The 19,398-nt window shown below is 64.4% G+C and overlaps 1 pseudogene across 1 annotated transcript; it reads left to right on the top strand.

The window, feature by feature from the left end:
- The first annotated feature begins 3,211 nt into the window (after positions 1-3,211).
- On the top strand, positions 3,212-17,389 carry LOC146542436 (25-hydroxyvitamin D-1 alpha hydroxylase, mitochondrial-like; annotated as a pseudogene). The gene is made up of 5 exons (XR_014880242.1): positions 3,212-3,315; positions 6,813-7,002; positions 9,071-9,236; positions 15,517-15,754; positions 17,202-17,389. The product of XR_014880242.1 is annotated as a 25-hydroxyvitamin D-1 alpha hydroxylase, mitochondrial-like (transcript).
- The last annotated feature ends 2,009 nt before the right edge of the window (positions 17,390-19,398 follow it).

Here is a 19,398-nt window from a genome sequence, read left to right as displayed (position 1 = left end):
CTCCTGTCACTTGGGGACCCTCCTGTCACCTTGGGGACAGCGCTGACACCCTGAGGTCCTCCTGGACACCCTGAGGTCCTCCTGTCACCTTGGGGACCCTCCTGTCACCTTGGGGACAGCGCTGACACCCTGAGGTCCTCCTGGACACCCTGGGACCTTTCTGTCACCTTGGGGACCCTCCTGTCACCCTGAGGTCCTCCTGGACACCCTGAGGTCCCTCCTGTCACCATGGGGTCCCGCTGTCACCAGTTGGCCCCCCCCCCCATCACCCCCATGGTCCCCATGTTGGTGTTGTCCCCCCCCCCTTGTCCCCCCCCCCCCAGTTTGTTAATAAAGCTCTGCCGGGCTCACATTGGCTCTGCCCCCCCCCCCCTCATTTACCCCCCCCCCCCCATTTTGGGGGTCCCCAAGTGGGGGTGGGTCTGATGCCCCCCCCCCCTCCCAGAGCTCCGTGCTCAGTTTCCTTCCCCCCTTCCCCCCCCCCCAGGTACAACAGGGCCATATGTGTGCCCCCCCCCCACCCCCCCAGTGCAATGGGGCCACGTGTGCCCCCCACCCCCGAATTTCTGCCCCCCCCCAATCTGGGTGCAATGGGGCCCTGTCCCCCCCCCCCCCCCGAATTTCTGCCTCCCCCCCCAATCTGGGTTGCAATGGAGCCACGTGTGCCCTCCCCCCAATTTCTGCCCCCCCCCCCCAGTCTTGGTGCAATGGGGCCACGTGTGCCCCCCCCCGAATTTCTGCCCCCCCCCCCCCCCAATCTGGCTGCAATGGAGCCACGTGTGTGTCCCCCCCAAATTTCTGCCCCCCCCCAATTGGGTGCAATGGAGCCACGTGTGACCCCCCCCCCAAATTTCTGCCCCCCCCCCAATCTGGGTGCAATGGGGCCACGTGTGCCCCCCCCCCCGAATTTCTGCCCCCCCCCCCATCTGGGTGCAATGGAGCCACGTGTGCCCCCCCCCAATTTCTGCCCCCCCCCCCCCCAATCTGGGTGCAATGGAGCCCGTGTGCCCCCCCCCCCCAATCTGGGTGCAATGGGGCCACGTGTGACCCCCCCCCAATTTCTGCCCCCCCCCAATCTGGGTGCAATGGAGCCACTGGCCCCCCCCCCCCCAATTTCTGCCCCCCCCCCAATCTGGGTGCAATGGAGCCACGTGTGACCCCCCCCCCAATTTCTGCCCCCCTTCCCCCCCCCAATCTGGCTGCAATGGAGGCCAGTGTGCCCCCCCCCCCCAATTTCTGTCCCCCCCCAGTTGGGTGCAATGGGGCCACGTGTTTACCCCCCTTCCCCCCCCCAAATATGTTTGCCCCCCCCCGGGTATTTCTGCCCCGCTCCCCCCCCATCGGGTGCAATGGGGCCACGTGTGCCCCCCCATCCCCCCCCCCCCCCGGGGTGATTTCCAGCAGCGCTTCCTGTGTTGCAAGGCGGAGATTCCCGAGAATTCGGGGGGGGGGGGGGGGCCCACCCTTCCCAGCACCCCCCCCCCACACAACACACAGCCACCATCACACCCGTGGGAACGGGACACGCGTGGGCCCCTCCCCCCCCCCACATCCTACATTGGGGGGGGGCTGGGAACTGTTGGACTGAGGGAGGGGGGGGACTCGGGGGGTCTTAAGTGGGGGTGTTGGGGGGGGGGGGGGCTGCTCTTCAGTGGGGGTGTTCACGAGTGGGGATGTAATTACCTGGGGGGGGGGGCACTGTGGGGTGGGGGTGTTGTTGTCCGGGGGGGGTCACGAGCCCATCCGTGGGGGGGGGCCGGGTTGGTGGGGGAGGCGGGAGGAGGTTCTGCTGTGGGGGTGTTCACGAGTGGGGGGGTCAGAACTGGGGGGGCTGCTCTAAAGGGGGGCTGTTCACGAGTGGGGTGGGGGGGTCCCACTGTGTTCTGGGTGGGGGGAAAGGGGGGGCTGTTCTTCTGGGGGGGGGTTCATACCTTTGGGGGGGGGGGCACCCGTGGGGTGCTCTGTGGGGGGGGGGTTGTCCTGTGGGGGGCTTCACGGTGGGGGGAGCCCAGCCGTGGGGGGGGGGGGGTCAGAGTTGGAGGGGGGGGGGAGGAGGATGTTCTGCTGTGGGGGTGTTCACGAGTGGGGGGGTCAGAACTGGGGGGGCTGCTCTAAAGGGGGGCTGTTCACGAGTGGGGTGGGGGGGTCCCACTGTGTCCTGGGTGGGGGGAAAGAGGGGGGCTGTTCTTCTGGGGGGGGGGTTCATACCTTTGGGGGGGGGGGGTTGTCCTGCGGGGGGCTTCACGAGTGGGGGAGCCCAGCCGTGGGGGGGGGGGGGGTCAGAGTTGGAGGGGGGAGGGAGGAGGGTTGTTCTGCTGTGGGGGTGTTCACGAGTGGGGGGGGTTCGTATCTGGGGGGGGCAACACGTGGGGGTGTTCACGAGTGAGGGAGTCATGTCTGGGGGGGGCACACGTGGGAGTGTTCACGAGTGGGGGGGTTCGTATCTGGGGGGGGCAACACGTGGGGCTGTTCACGAGTGGGGATTTTCTTACTGGGGGGACCAACCGCGTTCCGGGTGGGGGGCATGGAGGGGCTGTTCTCCTGTGGGGGGGCGTTCACGAGTGGGGTGTTGTGGTGAGGAGGGGGGGGGGGTCTCGTGGGGGGGGGGTCCGTTCCTGGCGGTTCCCACGCGTGGGCTGCCCCCCCCCTTCAAAGAGTGCCCCCCCTCCCCCCAGCGCCATTCCCCTATGCTCTCCCCCCTCCCCCCCCTCGCGCCGTGCCCACGCGGCTCCCACCGTGTCCGCTCCCCGGGGCGGTTTCCACCACGGGGGGGGGGCGGGGGGGGGCGGTCCGCAGCCATCCACGTGCGGCTGCCTCTATAAAAACCCCCGCGGCGATGGCAGCGCTCAGAGCCGGCGCGGTGCCCCCCCCCCCCCGTGGCTTCAGGTCCCCCCCCCCCGCGGCTCCGTCCTCAGGACCCCCCCGACCCAGGACCCCCTGAGCCCCTCTGTCCTCACAACCCCCCCGTGTCTTCAGCCCCCCCCCCCCTCCGTGTGACCTCAGCCCCCCTCCGTGTCCCCGTAGCCCCTCTGTGTCCTCACGACCCCCCTCGTCCTCAGGACCCCCCGTGTGATCCCAGACTTCCCCCCCCCCCCCGTTTCTCCCCGCTCCTTCGTCTGCCCCCCCTCCCCCCCCATATATCCCCGCTATGCCGCTGCCCCTCCGCTTCGCCCTTCGCCCCCCCGCCCCCCCCCCCCTCCGCAGCCGCCCCCCCCCGCGCCCCCCCCCCATGAAGAGATGCCGGGCCCCCACCCCGCCGCTTTCCTCTACGAACTGCTGTGCCGGGGGGGGCTGCGGAGGTTGCACGAACTGCAGGTAATTTGGGGGGGGGGGCGGGGGGGGGACAATTTGCTGCCTCTGTGGTTGGGATTGTGGGGCGGGGGGTTGGGGGGGGGCACGGATCGGTGTCACCGATCTGGTGGGGGGGGGCACCTTTCACTCGTGGGGGGGGGGGGGGCACAGGGGGTCCCTCCGGTGGCAGCGTTATGGAGTTTAGGGGCCTCGGGGGGGGGGGTGTTGGATTGGGGGGGGGTATGGGGGGGGGGCTATGGGGGGGGCGGGTGTTGGGGGGGCGTACGGTGTCACCTCTCTGAGGGGGGGGCACAGGGGGTCCCAGGTGGTCCGGGGGGGGGACATAGGACTGGGGGGGGTTGGGGGTCTATGGGGGGGGGGCACAGGGGGTCCCAGGTGGCACCGTTCTGGGTTTTGGGGGGGTGGGGGCAGGTGGACCCCCAGGGGTGGGGGCTGAGGGGGGGTGGGAGGGGGTCGTGGTCCCATTGTTTTTGGGGTGGGGGTCACTCGGATTTGGGGCTGGGGGGGGGGGCAGAGGGACCTGAACTTTATGATATGAGCGGGGGGGGGGCGGGGGGGGACATTGGAATTTGTTTGGGGGGGGGGGGTCAGGTGGATCCCGGGGGTCCCGGTGTTCTTAAATGGGGGGGCAGGGGGGAGATATGGGGGGGGGGTCACTCAGGTGAGGGGCTCGGGGGGGGGGGGGGGGGGGACGGAGGGACCTGAACTGTATGACATGGGGGGGCGGGGGGGGGGACAAGGAGACCCCACAGTGTGGGGAGTGGGGGGCAGAATGGACTTTGGGGGGGGGGGGGAACGGGGATCTTTGGGATTTGTGGGGTTGGGGGGGGGGGGGGGGGTGACACAGGGGGACCCGGATCAATGGGGTGTGAAATGGGGGGGGGGGGACAGGAGGACCCCTCCCCCATCCTGAAGGGCGTGGGGGGGTAATATGGGGTTCGGGAAGGGGGGGGGTCCCGGGTTTGAGACTGGGGTGAGGGGGACATGGGGGGGGGGCTGGTTCAGGGGGGGGGGACCTGGGGTTGGGGGGGAGGGGGGCGGGTGGACCCCGGGGGGGGTCGTGATCCATTGTTTTTGGGGTGGGGGTCACTCGGATTTGGGGCTGGGGGGGGGGGCAGAGGGACCTGAACTTTGTGATATGGGGGGGGGACACGGGGGGGGACAGGGGGACAATGGCACCTGGAGGGGGGGGGGTTCACAGGGACCCCCAGTGCCACCAGCCTGGGGCTGGGGGGGGGACACTGAGGGTCTCCAATGGGGGGCGCTGTGGTGGGGTGACATTGGGTGACATTGGGTGACATTGGGTGACATCGAGGGACATTGGTGACACCAGGACAGCGGGAACCGCATGGGGCTGTGGGGGGCACCTGGGGGGGGGACTCTGGGTGACATTGGGTGACGTTGGGTGACACTGGGTGACATTGGGTGACATGGCAACCTTGGTCACCATGCGGGTCCCTGGGGAGCAGTGTGGGTGGGTGACAGCAGGTGACAACGAGGTGACACTGGGTGACACCAGGACTTTGGACACCCTGTGGGTCCTTGGGGAGCACCATGGGGTGACACCGGGTGACATTGGGTGACAGTGAGGTGACATCAGTGCCCTTGGGTGACACTGCGACTTTGGTCACCGTGTGGGTCCTTGGGGAGCACCGTGGGTGGGTGGCAGAGTGACACTGGGTGCCGCTGGGTGACACCAAGTGACACCAGGTGACACTGGGTCCCTTGGGTGCCACTGGGTACCATCAGGTTCCTCTGGGTTCCATTGGGTGCCACTGGGTGCCACTGGGCATCATCAGGTAACACTGGGTGCCATGGGGTGCCATTGAGTGACACCGGGTGACATCGGGTGCCCTTGGGTGCCACTGGGTGCCGCTGGGTGCCACGGGGTGCCATTGAGTGACACCGGGTGCCCTTGGGTGCCACTGGGTGCCACTGGGTGCCACGGGGTGCCATTGAGTGACACCGGGTGCCCTTGGGTGCCACTGGGTGCTCTTGGGTGCCACTGGGTGCCACGGGGGTGCCATTGAGTGACACCGGGTGCCCTCGGGTTCCACAGGGTGCCATTGAGTGACACCAGGTGACACTGGGTGCCCTTGGGTTCCATTGGGTGCCACAGGGTGCCATTGAGTGACACCAGGTGACACGGGTGCCTTGGGTGCCGCTGGGTTCCATTGGGTGCCACAGGGTGCCATTGAGTGACATGGGGTGCCACTGGGTTCCATTGGGTGCCATGAGGTGCCATTGAGTGACATGGGGTGCCACTGGGTGCCACCAGGTGACATTGGGTGCCACTGGGTGCCACAGGGTGCCATTGACTGACACCAGGTGCCCTCGGGTGCCCTTGGGTGCCATTGAGTGACACCAGGTGCCCTTGGGTGCCATGAGGTGCCATTGAGTGACATGGGGTGCCACGGGGTGCCATTGAGTGACACCGGGTGCCCTTGGGTGCCACTGGGTGCCATGGGGTGCCATTGAGTGACACCAGGTGACACCGGGTGCCTTGGGTGGCACTGGGTTCCATTGGGTGCCACTGGGTGCCATTGAGTGACATGGGGTGCCCTCGGGTGCCTCTGGGTGCCATTGAGTGACATTGGTTGCCACTGGGTGCCATTGAGTGACACCGGGTGACACCGGGTGCCATGAGGTGCCATTGAGTGACACAGGTGCCCTTGGGTGCCACTGGGTGCCATGAGGTGCCATTGAGTGACATGGGGTGCCACTGGGTGCCGTTGAGTGACACCGGGTGCCCTTGGGTGCCCTTGGGTGCCATAAGGTGCCATTGAGTGACATGGGGTGCCACGGGGTGCCATTGAGTGACACCAGGTGCCCTTGGGTGCCACTGGGTGCCATGGGGTGCCATTGAGTGACATGGGGTGTCACTGGGTGCCACCAGGTGACATTGGGTGCCACTGGGTGCCATTGAGTGACACCGGGTGCCACGGGGTGCCATTGAGTGACACCGGGTGCCCTCGGGTGCTTTGGGTGCCATGAGGTGCCATTGAGTGACACCAGGTGCCTTGGGTGCCACTGGGTGCCATTGAGTGACATGGGGTGCCATGAGATGCCGTTGAGTGACACCGGGTGTCACTGGGTGCCATGAGGTGCCATTGAGTGACATGGGGTGCCACGGGGTGCCATTGAGTGACACCGGGTGCCCTCGGGTGCCCTTGGGTGCCATGAGGTGCCATTGAGTGACACCAGGTGCCCTTGGGTGCCACTGGGTGCCATGAGGTGCCATTGAGTGACACCGGGTGCCCTTGGGTGCCATAAGGTGCCATTGAGTGACATGGGGTGCCATGAGATGCCGTTGAGTGACACCGGGTGCCCTTGGGTGCCATGAGGTGCCATTGAGTGACATTGGGTGCCACTGGGTGCCATTGAGTGACACCGGGTGCCACGGGGTGCCATTGAGTGACACCGGGTGCCCTCGGGTGCCACTGGGTGCCACTGGGTGCCGTTGAGTGACACCGGGTGCCCTCGGGTGCCGTTGGGTGCAGGTGGAGGGCCGCGCGCGGTACGGCCCGGTTGTGGCGGGTGCCCTTCGGCCGGTGCTGTCGGTTTACGTCGCCGACGCGGCGCTGATCGAGGAGGTGCTGCGCCAGGAGGGGCCGCTGCCGTCAGGTCCCTGCTGTCACCCTGGAAGGAGCATCGGGAGCTGAGGGGACACGGCAGGGGGCTGCTGACTGCGTGAGTGGGGGGCGGGGGGTCAGAGGGTGGGAAGTGGGGGGGAGTGGGGGTCTGGGGGTGGGAGTGGGGGGCGGGGTGGGGGTTGGGGGGGAGTGGGGGTCTGGGGGTGGGAATTGAGGGGGAGTGGGGGTCTGGGGGTGGGGGGTGGGGGGTGGGAGTGGGGGTCTGGGTGGGGGTTGGGGTGGGAGTCGGGGGTTGGAATGGGGGTCTGGGGGTGGGAATTGGGTGGGAGTGGGGGTCTGGGGGTGGGGTTTGGGGTGGGAGTGGAGGTCAGGGTGGGGGTCTGGGTGGGAGTCGGGGGTTGGAATGGGGGTCTGGAGGTGGGAATTGGGGGGTGGGAGTGAGGAGTGGGAATTGGGGGGGGAGTGGGGGTCTGGGTGGGAATTGGGGGGTTGGAATGGGGGTTCTGGGGGTGGGAATTGGGTGGGAGTGGGGGTCGGGGTGGGGGTTGGGGGTGGGAGTGGAGGTCAGAGTGGGGGTTGGGGTGGGAAGTCGGGGGTTGGAATGGGGGGTCCGGGGGTGGGAATTGGGTGGGAGTGGGGGTTGGGGTGGGGGTTGGGGGGGGGGGAGTGGGGGTCTGGGGGTGGGAATTGGGGGTCGGGGTGGGAAGTCGGGGGTTGGAATGGGGGTCTGGGGGTGGGAATTGGGTGGGAGTGGGGGTCTGGGTGGGGGGTTGGGGGGTGGGAGTGGAGGTATTTGGGGGGCGTCAGCGGGGGTCTGAATTCGGGCAGTGGGGATGGGGGCTGCACGTGGGGGGGGGGGGGGGCACCGCGTGGCGCTTCGGGGCCGTTCCCACGTTCCCCCCCCCCCCCCCATCCCACGCCCGGCGCTCCGGGGGTTCCTGGGTTACTCACGGCCCCGGGGGGGGGCGGGGGGGGCGCTGAATCAGCCCTGAGTCACAGCGAACCCCTTCCCGGAACGGCTGCGCCCCACACGTGGCCCCCCCCGCCCCCATATGTGGACCCCCCACCCCCACCCCATACGTGACCCCTTCCCACTGCCAGCCCCCGACCCACGCGCGGCCCATTAATCCCCTCCCAGCCCAACACTCAGCCCCCAACCCCGTTCCCAGCCCCGCAGATCCCCTCCCTGCCCCACAGATTCTCTCCCTGCCCCACAGATCCCATTCCCAGCCCCACTCCCACCCACAGATCCCAGCCCCACAGATCCTCTCCCTGCCCCACAGATTCCATTCTCAGCCCCCACTCCCAGCCCACAGATCCCTCCAGCCCACAGATCCCATTCCCAGCCCCGCAGATCCCCTCCCTGCCCCACGGATTCTCTCCCTGCCCACAGATTCCATTCTCAGCCCCCACTCCCAGCCCCACAGATCCCATTCCCAGCCCCACAGATCCCCTCCCTGCCCCACAGATCCCCTCCCAGCCCCACAACCCCATTCCCAGCCCCCACGCCCACCCCACCGCTCCCCACGCAGCACTGACACCTATTGGGACACGCTGACCCCTGTCTGTGCCCCCCATTCCCCCCCCATGTCCCCCCATTCCCCCCCCACTTCTATCCCCCACCCCCCATATCCCCCCCACACCCCCACACTCCCCATATCCTCCCCATCCTCCCCATACCCCCTCATCCCCCATATCCCCCCGCATCCATATCCCCCATTCCCCCATATCCCCCCCATACCCCCCATGCCCCCTACGTGCCCCCACACCGCCCACACCCCCCCATACCCCACTATCCCCCCATCCCTCACATCCCCCATCCCCCCAATCCTCCCCATACCCCCTATATCCCCCCATAGCCCCACACCCCCCATATCTCCCTCATCCATATCCCCCCATTCCCCCATACTCCCCGTATCCCCCCCATGCCCCCTACATGCCCCCACACCCCCACGCCCCCCCCATCCCCCACATATTCCCCCCATCCCTCCACATCCCCCATCCCCCCATACTCCCCATATCCCCTATATCCCCCATACCCCCACACCCCCCATACTCCCCATATCCCGCCCATACCCCCCATACCCCCTACATCCCCCATCCCCCCACCCCCCCCCCCCACCCCCCCACATGCCCCCAGCCCCTCACCCCCCTCCGTCCCTCAGGGAAGGCTCGGAGTGGCAGCGGCAGCGCTCCCTGCTGTCCCGGCTGCTGTTGCGCCCCCGTGCGGCGGATTCGTTCCTTGCGTCTCTCAGCGCCGTAGCGGAGGATTTCGGGCGGCGGCATGCGCGGCTGCGGGATCGGAACCCGCAGCGCGTTTGCCGCACCTGGGCCGAGCTCTGCCCTTGGCCTCGAAGGTGCCGGCCCCATAGCCCTACTGGCCCCATAGCCCTACTGGCCCCATAGCCCTGTTAGCCCCATAGCCCTACTGGCCCCATAGCCCTATTGCCCCATAGCCCTATTGGCCCCATAGCCCTATTAGCCCCATAGCCCTTTGGCCCATAGCCCTTTGGCCCCATAGCCCTATTGGCCCCATAGCCCTATGGCCCCATGGCCCTATGGCCCCATAGCCCTGTTGGCCCCATAGCCCTGTTGGCCCCATAGCCCTACTGGCCCCATAGCCCTATTAGCCCCATAGCCCTACTGGCCCCATAGCCCTGTTGGCCCCATAGCCCTATTAGCCCCATAGCCCTACTGGCCCCATAGCCTTTGGCCCATAGCCCATTAGCCCCATACCCTACTGGCCCCATATCCCTACTGGCCCCATAGCCCTATTACCCCCATAGCCCTACTGGGCCCCATAGCCCTATGGCCCCATGCCCTATTAGCCCCATAGCCCATTCCCCATAGTCCCTATGATCCCCCCATATGAACCCAATGTCCCCATGTCCCCATTATCTCCCACAGCCCCATAGCCCCATATCCCCACTGTTCCCACCAATGCCCCCCATGTCCCCATATCCTACCATGTCCCCCCACTGTCCCCCATGTCCCCATATCCCCCGATGTCCCCAATGTCCCCTCAATGTCCCCCCCATGTCCCCATATTCCCCGATGTCCCCATATCCCCCCAATGTCCCATGTCCCCCAATGTCCCCTACCCCCCCGATGTCCCCATCCCCCGATGTCCCCCATCCCCCCAATGTCCCCCATCCACCCAATGTCCCCATCCCCCAATGTCCCCATATCCCCTCAATGTCCCCATCCCCAATGTCCCCATATCCCCCCAATGTCCCCCCGATGTCCCATATCCCTCCTATGTCCCCCCAATCCCCCCGATTTCCCCATATCCCCCGATGTCCCCATATTCCCTATATCCCAATGTCCCCCGATGTCCCCATATCCCCGATGTCCCCATATCCCTCAATGTCCCCATCCCCCAATGTCCCCTATATCCCCCCAATGTCCCCCGATGTCCCCATATCCCCTATGTCCCCATCCCCCCGATGTCCCCATATCCCCCGATGTCCCCATATTCCCCCAATGTCCCCCGATGTCCCCATATCCCCGATGTCCCCATATCCCTTATATATCCCCCGATGTCCCCATATCCCCCGATGTCCCCATATCCCCCAATGTCCCCATATCCCTTATATCCCCCGATGTCCCCATATCCCCCGATGTCCCACGTCCCCCCAACGCCCCCCCAGGCATGGCCGCGGTTCTGTTCGGCTGCCGCCTGGGCTGCCTGCAGGCGGAGCTGCCCCGCGGTCCGGCCCCGGTTCCTGCGCGGCGCCCGTGCGGTGTCGGGGGGGACCTGCTGGCCTTGGCGACGCCCCCCGCCCTGCGCCTCCTCTGCCCCGGGCCGTGGAGGAGCTTCTGCCGTGCGTGGGATGACATGTTTGACTTCGGTGAGGGCTGGGGGTGAGGAGGGGACGGGGGGCCCGCGGGGAAACGGGGGGGGACAGCGTGGGGACAGCGGGGGAGCCCATGGGGACAGAGGGACAGCAGAGGGACAGAGGGACATCAGAGGGACAGAGGGACATCGGAGGGACAGCAGGGGGACCATGAGGACAGAGGGACAGCAGAGGGACAGCAGGGAGCCCATGGGGACAGAGGGACACCATAGGGACAGTGGGACACCAGAGGGACAGCAGGAGCCCATGGGGACAGAGGGACAGCAGAGGGACAGAGGGACATCGGAGGGACAGCAGGGACAAAGAGGGACAGAGGGACATCAGAGGGACAGAGGGACAGCAGCAGGGACAGAGGGACATCGGAGGGACAGAGGGACAGCAGAGGGACAGAGGGACATCGGAGGGACAGCAGGGAGCCCATGGGGACAGAGGGACAGCAGAGGGACAGAGGGACATCAGAGGGACAGAGGGACAGCAGAGGGACAGCAGGGAGCCCATGGGGACAGAGGAACAGCAGAGGGACAGAGGGACATCAGAGGGACAGAGGGACAGCAGAGGGACAGAGGGACATCGGAGGGACAGCAGGGAGCCCATGGGGACAGAGGGACACATAGGGACAGTGGGACACCAGAGGGACAGCAGGAGCCCATGGGGACAGAGGGACAGCAGAGGGACAGAGGGACATCAGAGGGACAGAGGGACAGCAGAGGGACAGCAGAGGGACAGCGGGGAGCCCATGGGGACAGAGGGACAGCAGGGGGACATCAGAGGGACAGAGGGACATCATAGGGACAGCGGGAAGCCCATGGGGACAGAGGGACATCAGAAGGACAGAGAGACACCATGGGGACAGTGGGACACCATAGGGACAGCAGGGAGCCCATGGGGACATCAGAGGGACAGTGGGGAGACCATGGGGACAGAGGGACATCAGAAGGACATCAGAGGGACAGAGGGACATCATAGGGACAGATGGACACCATGGGGACAGTGGGACATGGTGGGGAACAGCAGGGAATCCATGTGGCAGTAGAAAACCCCAGGGACACAGGGACCCTATGGGGAACACGGAGAGCCTTTGGGGACCTTTGGGGACACTGAGACCTTTGGGGACATGAAGACCCCTTGGGGACCACCGGGGGACACGTGGGGACCGTTTGGGGACACAGAAGGATCCTTTGAGGTCACATGGGGACCCTTTGGGGACCCTTTGGTGGACACGTGGGGTCCCTTTTTGGGACACAGGTCCCTTTGGGGACACTGTGGGGACACATGGGGACCTTTGGGGACCCTTTGAGGACACAGAAACCTTTTGGGACAATTTGGGGACACTTTGGGGACACAGAGTTCCTTTGGGAAGCCATAGAAACTCTTTGGGGACCCTTTTGGGGACACATGGGGACCCTTTGGGGACCCTTTTGGGACACGGAGACCCTTTGGGACAATTTGGGGATCCTTTGGGGACACACGGAGACTTTGTGGGGACCTTTTGGGGACACGGAGTGCCTTTGGGGACAATTTGGGGACACAGAGACCCTCTGGGGGACCCTTTGGGGTCAGACGTCCCCCTTTGGGGTCACAGAAGTCCTTTGGGGACCCTTTGGGGACCCTTTGGGGACACAGAGACCCTTTGGGGACACTTTGGGGACATGGAAACCCTTTGGGGTCCCTTTGGGGATAGAGAGACCCTCTGGGGGACCCTTTGGGGACACTTTGGGGACACGGAGACCCTTTGGGGTCCCTTTGGGGTCACAGAAATTCTGGGGACCTTTGGGGCCCTTTGGGGTACAAATTTTGGGGACCCTTTGGGACCCTTTGGACATTTGGGGACAAGACCTTTGGGGACCTTTGGGTCAGAGACCTTTGGGGACCCTTTGGGGACACAGAGACCTTGGAATTCTTGGCTGGGGACCTTTGGTCCTTTGGGGCCAGAATTTTGGGACCTGGACAAGAGACCTTTGGGGACACTTTGGGGACATGGAGACCCTTTGGGGTCCCTTTGGGGTCACAGAAATCCTTTGGGGACCTTTTGGGGACCCTTTAGGGACACAGAGACCCTTGGGGACCCTTTGGGGACACGGAGACCCTTTGGGGTCCCTTTGGGGTCACAGAAATCCTTTGGGGACCCTTTGGGGACACTTTGGGGACACAGACTTTGGGGACACTTTGGGGACATGGAGACCCTTTGGGGTCCCTTTGGGGTCACAGAAATTCTTCGGGGACCCTTTAGGGACACAGAGACCCTTTGGGACACTTTGGGACATGGAGACACTTTGGGGTCCCTTTGGGTAGAATCTTGGGGACCTTTGGACCTTTGGGACAAGAGACCTTGGGACTTGGGACACGGAGACCCTTTGGGCCTTTGGTCACAGAAATCCTTTGGGGACCTTTTGGGGACACTTTGGGGACACTTTGGGGACATTTGGGGACATGGGACCCTTTGGGGTCCCTTTGGGGTCACAAAATTCTCGGGACCTTTAGGGCACGAGACCCTTTGGGGACCCTTTGGGGACACAGAGACCCTTTGGGGACCCTTTCGGGATACAGAGACCCTTTGGGGAGCCATAGAGACTCTTTAGGGACGCCTTGGGGACACGGAGAGCCTTTGGGGTCCCTTTGGGGTCACAGAAATCTTTTGGGGTCCCTTTGGGGTCTCCCAGCCCAGGCTCAGCTGGAGGAGCGCCGCCAGCGGCTGCGGGTTGCATCGCAGAGCAGCTGCTGCGCCTGGGGGTCAGCAGGAGGGACGTGCACGGCTGCGTGACCGAGCTGCTGCAGGCCGGCGTGGAGACCGTGAGCGGGATGGGGGGGGTGGGGTCCGGTATGGGGTCGGGTATGGGTATGGGGTCATGGGGGGTTATGGGGTCAGGTTATGGGGTAATGGGGTCCGGTATGGGGTCCGGGTATGGGGTCGGTTATGGGGTAATGGGGTCCGGTATGGGGTCGGGTATGGGGTCAGGTAATGGGGTCAGGTTATGGGGTCAGGGTAATGGGGTCAGTTATGGGGTCCGGTATGGGGTCAGGGTAATGGGGTCAGGGTAATGGGTCGGTTATGGGGTCCGGTATGGGGTAGGTTATGGGGTCCGGTATGGGGTCAGGGGTAATGGGGTCAGGGTAATGGGGTCCGGTATGGGGTCAGGGTAATGGGGTAATGGGGTCCGGTATGGGGTCAGGGGTAATGGGTCCGGTTATGGGGTCAGGGGGTAATGGGGTCAGGTTTTGGGGTCGGTTATGGGGTCAGTTATGGGTTCAGGTTATGAGGTCGGTAATGGGGTCAGGTATGGGGTCAGGGTATGGGGTCAGGGTAATGGGGTCGGTTATGGGGTCAGGGTAATGGGGTAGGGTAATGGGGTCAGGTAATGGGGTTCGGTTATGGGGTCGGTTATGGGGTAATGGGTAATGGGGTCCGGTATGGGGTCAGGGAAGGGTAATGGGGTCCGGTATGGGGTCCGGTATGGGGTCAGGGGTAATGGGGTCCGGTATGGGGTCAGGGTAATGGGGTAATGGGGTAGGTTATGGGGTCAGGTAATGGGGTCCGGTATGGGGTTGGGTATGGGGTCAGGGGTAATGGGGTCCGGTATGGGGTCAGGGTAATGGGTCCGGTAGGGGGTCAGGTATGGGGTCGGGGTAATGGGGTCAGGTTATGGGGTCGGTTATGGGGTCAGGTTATGGGGTCAGGGTATGGGGTCGGGTATGGGGTCAGGTAATGGGGTCCGTATGGGGTCAGGGTAATGGGGTCAGGGTAATGGGGTCCGGTATGGGGTCGGGTATGGGCGGGGCGCAGGGATTCGGACGCGCGGTGCCGGAATCTGGGGGGGATGGGTGAGATGGAATGGGGGGTGCGAGGATGTGGTGGGGGGAATGGGGGGCACTGGGGGGGGACACAGCGTTGGGGAGGCACTGCGGGGGGGGTGGGAGGAGGAATGGGGGGGAGGATGGGGGGGGGATGTGGATGGGGGGGGAATGATGGGGGAAATGGGGGGGATGGGGGAATGGGGGGGAATGAGGTGGGGGGTGAATGGGATGGGGGTGAATGGGGTGGAGAATTGAATGGGGGGGCAATGAATGGATTGGGGGGTGAATGGGGGGGATGACTGGGGGGGGAGGGGGAAGATTGGGGGAGAGGAGTGGGGGGGGCAATGAATGGGGGGGAATAATGGGGGGAATGGGGAATGGGGGCAGTGATAGGGAAGGGGGATGAATGGGGGGAATGATGGGGGGGTGAATGGGGGGGGAATGGGAATGGAGGGGATGGGATGGAATGGGGGGGAATGATGGGGGAAAGGGGGGGGATGGAATGGGGGGGATGAATGGTGGGATGGGGGGATGTGAATGGGGGGGATGAATGAGGGGTGAATGGGGGGGAGGAATGATGGGGGGGTGAATGGGGGGGGTGAATGGGGGGGAATGGAATGGGGGGAATGAATGGGGGGGGTGAATGGGGGGGGATGAATGGGGGGGTGAATGGGGGGGAATGAATGGGGGGGAATGAATGGAATGGGGGGGGATGAATGGGGGGGATGAATGGGGGGATGAATGAATGGGGGGGATGAATGGGATGGGGGGATGATGGGGGGAATGAATGGTGGGGGGGCTGATGATATGGGGGGATGAGATGGGGGGGAGAATGGGGGAGGGGGATGAATGGGGGGCAATGGATATGGGGGGGGATTAATGCGGGGGGATGAATGGGGGGGCTGAATGGGGGGGTGCGGAGGCGGGTGGGTCCCGCGGTGTCCGCTCCCCCCCCCCCCCAGACGCTGATCACGCTGTGCCATTACTCCACCTCCCGCGATGGCCGCTCCTTCCCGCCCCCGACGCGTTCCGTCCCGAGCGGTGGCTGCGGCGCCGCTCTGAGGCTCCCAGCGACCCCCGGGACCCCGGGACCCCCCCCCCCCCCCCCACCCGTTCGCCTCTCTGCCCTTCGGGGTGGGGAAGCGCAGCTGCGTGGGTCGGCGCTTGGCGGAGCTGCAGATCCACCTGGCGCTGGCGCAGGTCGGAGTGACCCCATGTGGCCCCTTGTCCCCATATGGCCCTATGTCCCTATATGGCCCCATGTGTCCCAGTGTCCCCATATGGCCCATATGGCCTTATGTCCCGTATGTCCCATGTGTCCCAGTGTCCCCATTGTCCCCATATGGCCCCATGTCCCCATGTATCCCAGTGTCCCCATATGGCCCCATATGGCCTTATGTCCCATATGTCCCATAAGTCCCTGTGTCCCCATTTGTCCCCATATGGCCCCATGCCCCATATGTCCCTGTGTCTCCATTTGTCCCCATATGTCCATGTCCCATATGTCCTGTGTCTCCATTTGTCCCCATATGTCCCCATGTCCCCATAAGTCCCTGTGTCCCATTTGTCCCCATATGGCCCCATGTCTCCATGTGTCCCAGTGTCCCCATATGGCCCCCTATGGCCCCATATGTCCTTATGTCCCCATATGTCTCAATGTCCCCATGTGTCCCAATGTCCCCATATGTCCCTATACATCCCCATGTCCCAATACCCCATATGTCCCCATATGTCCCTGTGTCCCCATTTGTCCCCATATGTCCCATGTCCCTATGTCTCAATGTCCCATGTGTCCCAATGTCCCTGTATGTCCCCTTGTGTCCCATGTCCCCATATGTCCCAATGTTCCCCCCCCATGTCCCCACGATGTCCCCACAGTGTCCCCAATGTCCCTCACGTCCCCACATCCCAATCTCCCCACATTCCCACATCCCCTCCATCCCCAATGTCCCCAATGTCCCCATGTCTCCTCATGTCCCCATGTCCCCCCACCCCACACCCCCACATCCCCATGTCCCTCCATCCCTATTTCCTGATGCCCCCCCCACATCCTTTCCATCCCAATGTCCCCAATGTCCCCATATCCCAATGTCCCCTCATGTTCCCCCTCCCTGCCTCCCCAATGTCCCCATGTCCCCGCCTCTCTGTGACCCCCCCCACATCCCCATGTCCCCATGTCCCTCTGACCCCCCCATTCCCCCTCCCCTCATCCCAATGTCCCCACACTCTCCACCCCAAGTTTTCCCCCCCCCAATGTCCCCATATCCCCATCCCAAGGGCCCCCACCCCCCCACCCCAATGTCCCTACATCCCAATGTCCCCTCATGTTCCCCCTTTCTCCTTCCCAATGTCCCATGTCCCCACGTCCCTGTGACCCCCATCCCCCCACCCCAATGTCCCCCCATCCCAAAGACCCCTATCCCCCACCCAAAGTCCCCATATCCCCCCATCCCAATGTTCCCCCACCAATGTCCCCACATCCCACCCCAATGTCCCCCCATCCCAATGTCCCCCCCCAATGTCTCCATATCCCCCACCCAATGTGTCCACCCCAATGTCCCCACAACCCCATCAATGTCCCCACACCCCCACCCAATGTCCCCCCACCCCAATGATGTCCCCTCACCCCCCTTTGTCTCCCCCGCAGATCCTGCAGCGCTTTGATGTCCGCCTGGCTCCAGGTTCGGTTCCGGTCCGGCCGGTTACCGGCACCCTGCTGGAGCCGGCGGACCGCCTTGCATTGCAGCTGCTGCCTCGCTGAGCGCCGTGGGATCCCCCCACAATGGGGGCTTTGCGACCCTCCCCAACCCACCATGGGGGCTCAACAACCTTCCCCCCCCCCCCCCCCCCCCCCAACCCACAGAGGGGGCTTTGCGACCCCCAACCCCAATAGGGGTCACTGCGTCCCTCAACCACAGTAGGGGTCCTGTGCCCCCACCACATGGTCACTGCGCTCCCCTAACCCACAGTAGGGGTCGCTGTGCCCCCCACCCACAATAGGAGTCACTGCGCTCCCCTCAACCCACAGTAGGGGTCGCTGTGCCCCCCAGCCCACAATAGGAGTCACTGCGCTCCCCTCAACCACAGTAGGGGTCGCTGTGCCCCCCAGCCCACAATAGGAGTCACTGCGCTCCCTCAACCCACAGTAGGGGTCGCTGTGCCCCCACCACAATAGGGGTCACTGCGCTCCCTCAACCCAGGTCATGTTAGTAGGGGTCTGTTGTTATGGGCGTTGTTATGGGTCCTTATGGGGGCTGTTGTTATGGGGCCGTTGTTATGGAGCCGTTGTTATGGGGCCGCTGTGCAATGGGATGTAATGGGGAATAAAGAGGCTGACGGAGCCAGGGGCTGTTAGTGCAGTGCGGCCCTATGGGAGCCCCTATGGCCCCACATATCCCCTATATCCCCCCATTCCCCATATATACCCCATATCCCCCAGAGCCCCACACCCCCATATGTCCCCCACGGCCCCCTTGTCCCCTGTATCCCCAACAACCCCCACATGCCCCCCAGTTTTTGCCACCACATCCCCCATATAATACCCCATAACCCCACACCCCCCATCCCCCATATATAAACCCCATATCCCCCCACATTCCTTATATATACCCCATATATCCCATATCCCCCACATATCCCACATATCCCCCATATATCCCATATATCCCATATCCCCCATATATCCCAATATCCCATATATTCCCATATCCCATATATCCCATAATCCCATGTATTCCATATATCCCATATATCCCATAATCCCATATATTCCATATATCCATAATCCCATATATCCCATAATCCCATATATTCCATATATCCCATATATCCCATATCCCATATATCCCATAATCTCCATATATCCCATATCCTTGGGGGGGTCCATGGGGGGGGGTGTTGGGGGCACCTGGGGGGGTTGGGGGTTTAATAGGGGTTCCTGGGAGGGGGGATTTGGGGGGGGCTATGGGGGGTCCCGGGGGGGGGAGGCAGAGATTTGGGGCTATGGGGGGACGGGGCGGGGTTTGGAGGGGGGGGTCCGGGGGGGCTGAGCTGTGGGGCTGGGGGGCAGGGAGGGGGTCCTGGGGGGGAGGGGGGGCGGGGAGGGGGGCGGAGCTTTGGGGCTTTGGGGGGGTGTGGGGGGGATGGGGGGGTTGGGAGTCATGGGGGGGGGTCGTGGGGGGGGGGGGGCAGAGCTTTGGGCTGGGGGGGTCCTGATGGGGGGGGCTGTGGGGAGGAGGGCGGGGGGGCAGAGCTTTAGACTGTGGGGGGGCTGTGGGGGGCTCTGGGGGGGGGGGGGAGTCATGGGGGGGTCCTGGAGGGGGGGGGGCCGAGCTTTGGGCTGGGGTACTGGGGGGGGGGGAGGTGAGCGACCCCCCCTCAGAAAAATACGCATGCGCTAATTTAGACACAGCAATACGCATGCGCCAGGTCCGGCGTCGACATTGCGCATGCGCCAATTTAGGCACATCACTACGCATGCGCCAGTTCCCGGCACAGCACTACGCATGCGCACGTTCCTACAGCCTTGCGTGACTCCGTTGTATTTTACGCAGCTGATCCGCCACTCCCTACCGCTCTGTATTTCGGCTTGATGCATCAATGCTATTTATGTTTTATGCCCGGGCGTAAAAACGCGGAAATAGAAAAAAGGCGTCACGGAGGTGATGGGAGAGCATTGCTCAAAGCTGACGATCCGCGACCGCTCCGCTTGCCCGCACTTCGCGGAGTTCGGGAAATCCCCGCCTTCTGCACCTCTTCGAGCGCTCGAAGGACTTTTCGCAATCAGGATCGGCGGCCGTGCGCGCAGAGCGGCCGGACCTCAGACACGCCACTTCCGTATTCCT

The sequence above is a fragment of the Meleagris gallopavo genome, chromosome 31, assembly GCF_905368555.1.
Source record: "Meleagris gallopavo chromosome 31, MGAL_WU_HG_1.1, whole genome shotgun sequence".
NCBI classification, from domain to species: domain Eukaryota; kingdom Metazoa; phylum Chordata; class Aves; order Galliformes; family Phasianidae; genus Meleagris; species Meleagris gallopavo.
The sequence above is the reverse complement of the archived record's forward strand: the minus strand, read 5'-3'. Positions and strand labels throughout refer to the sequence as shown.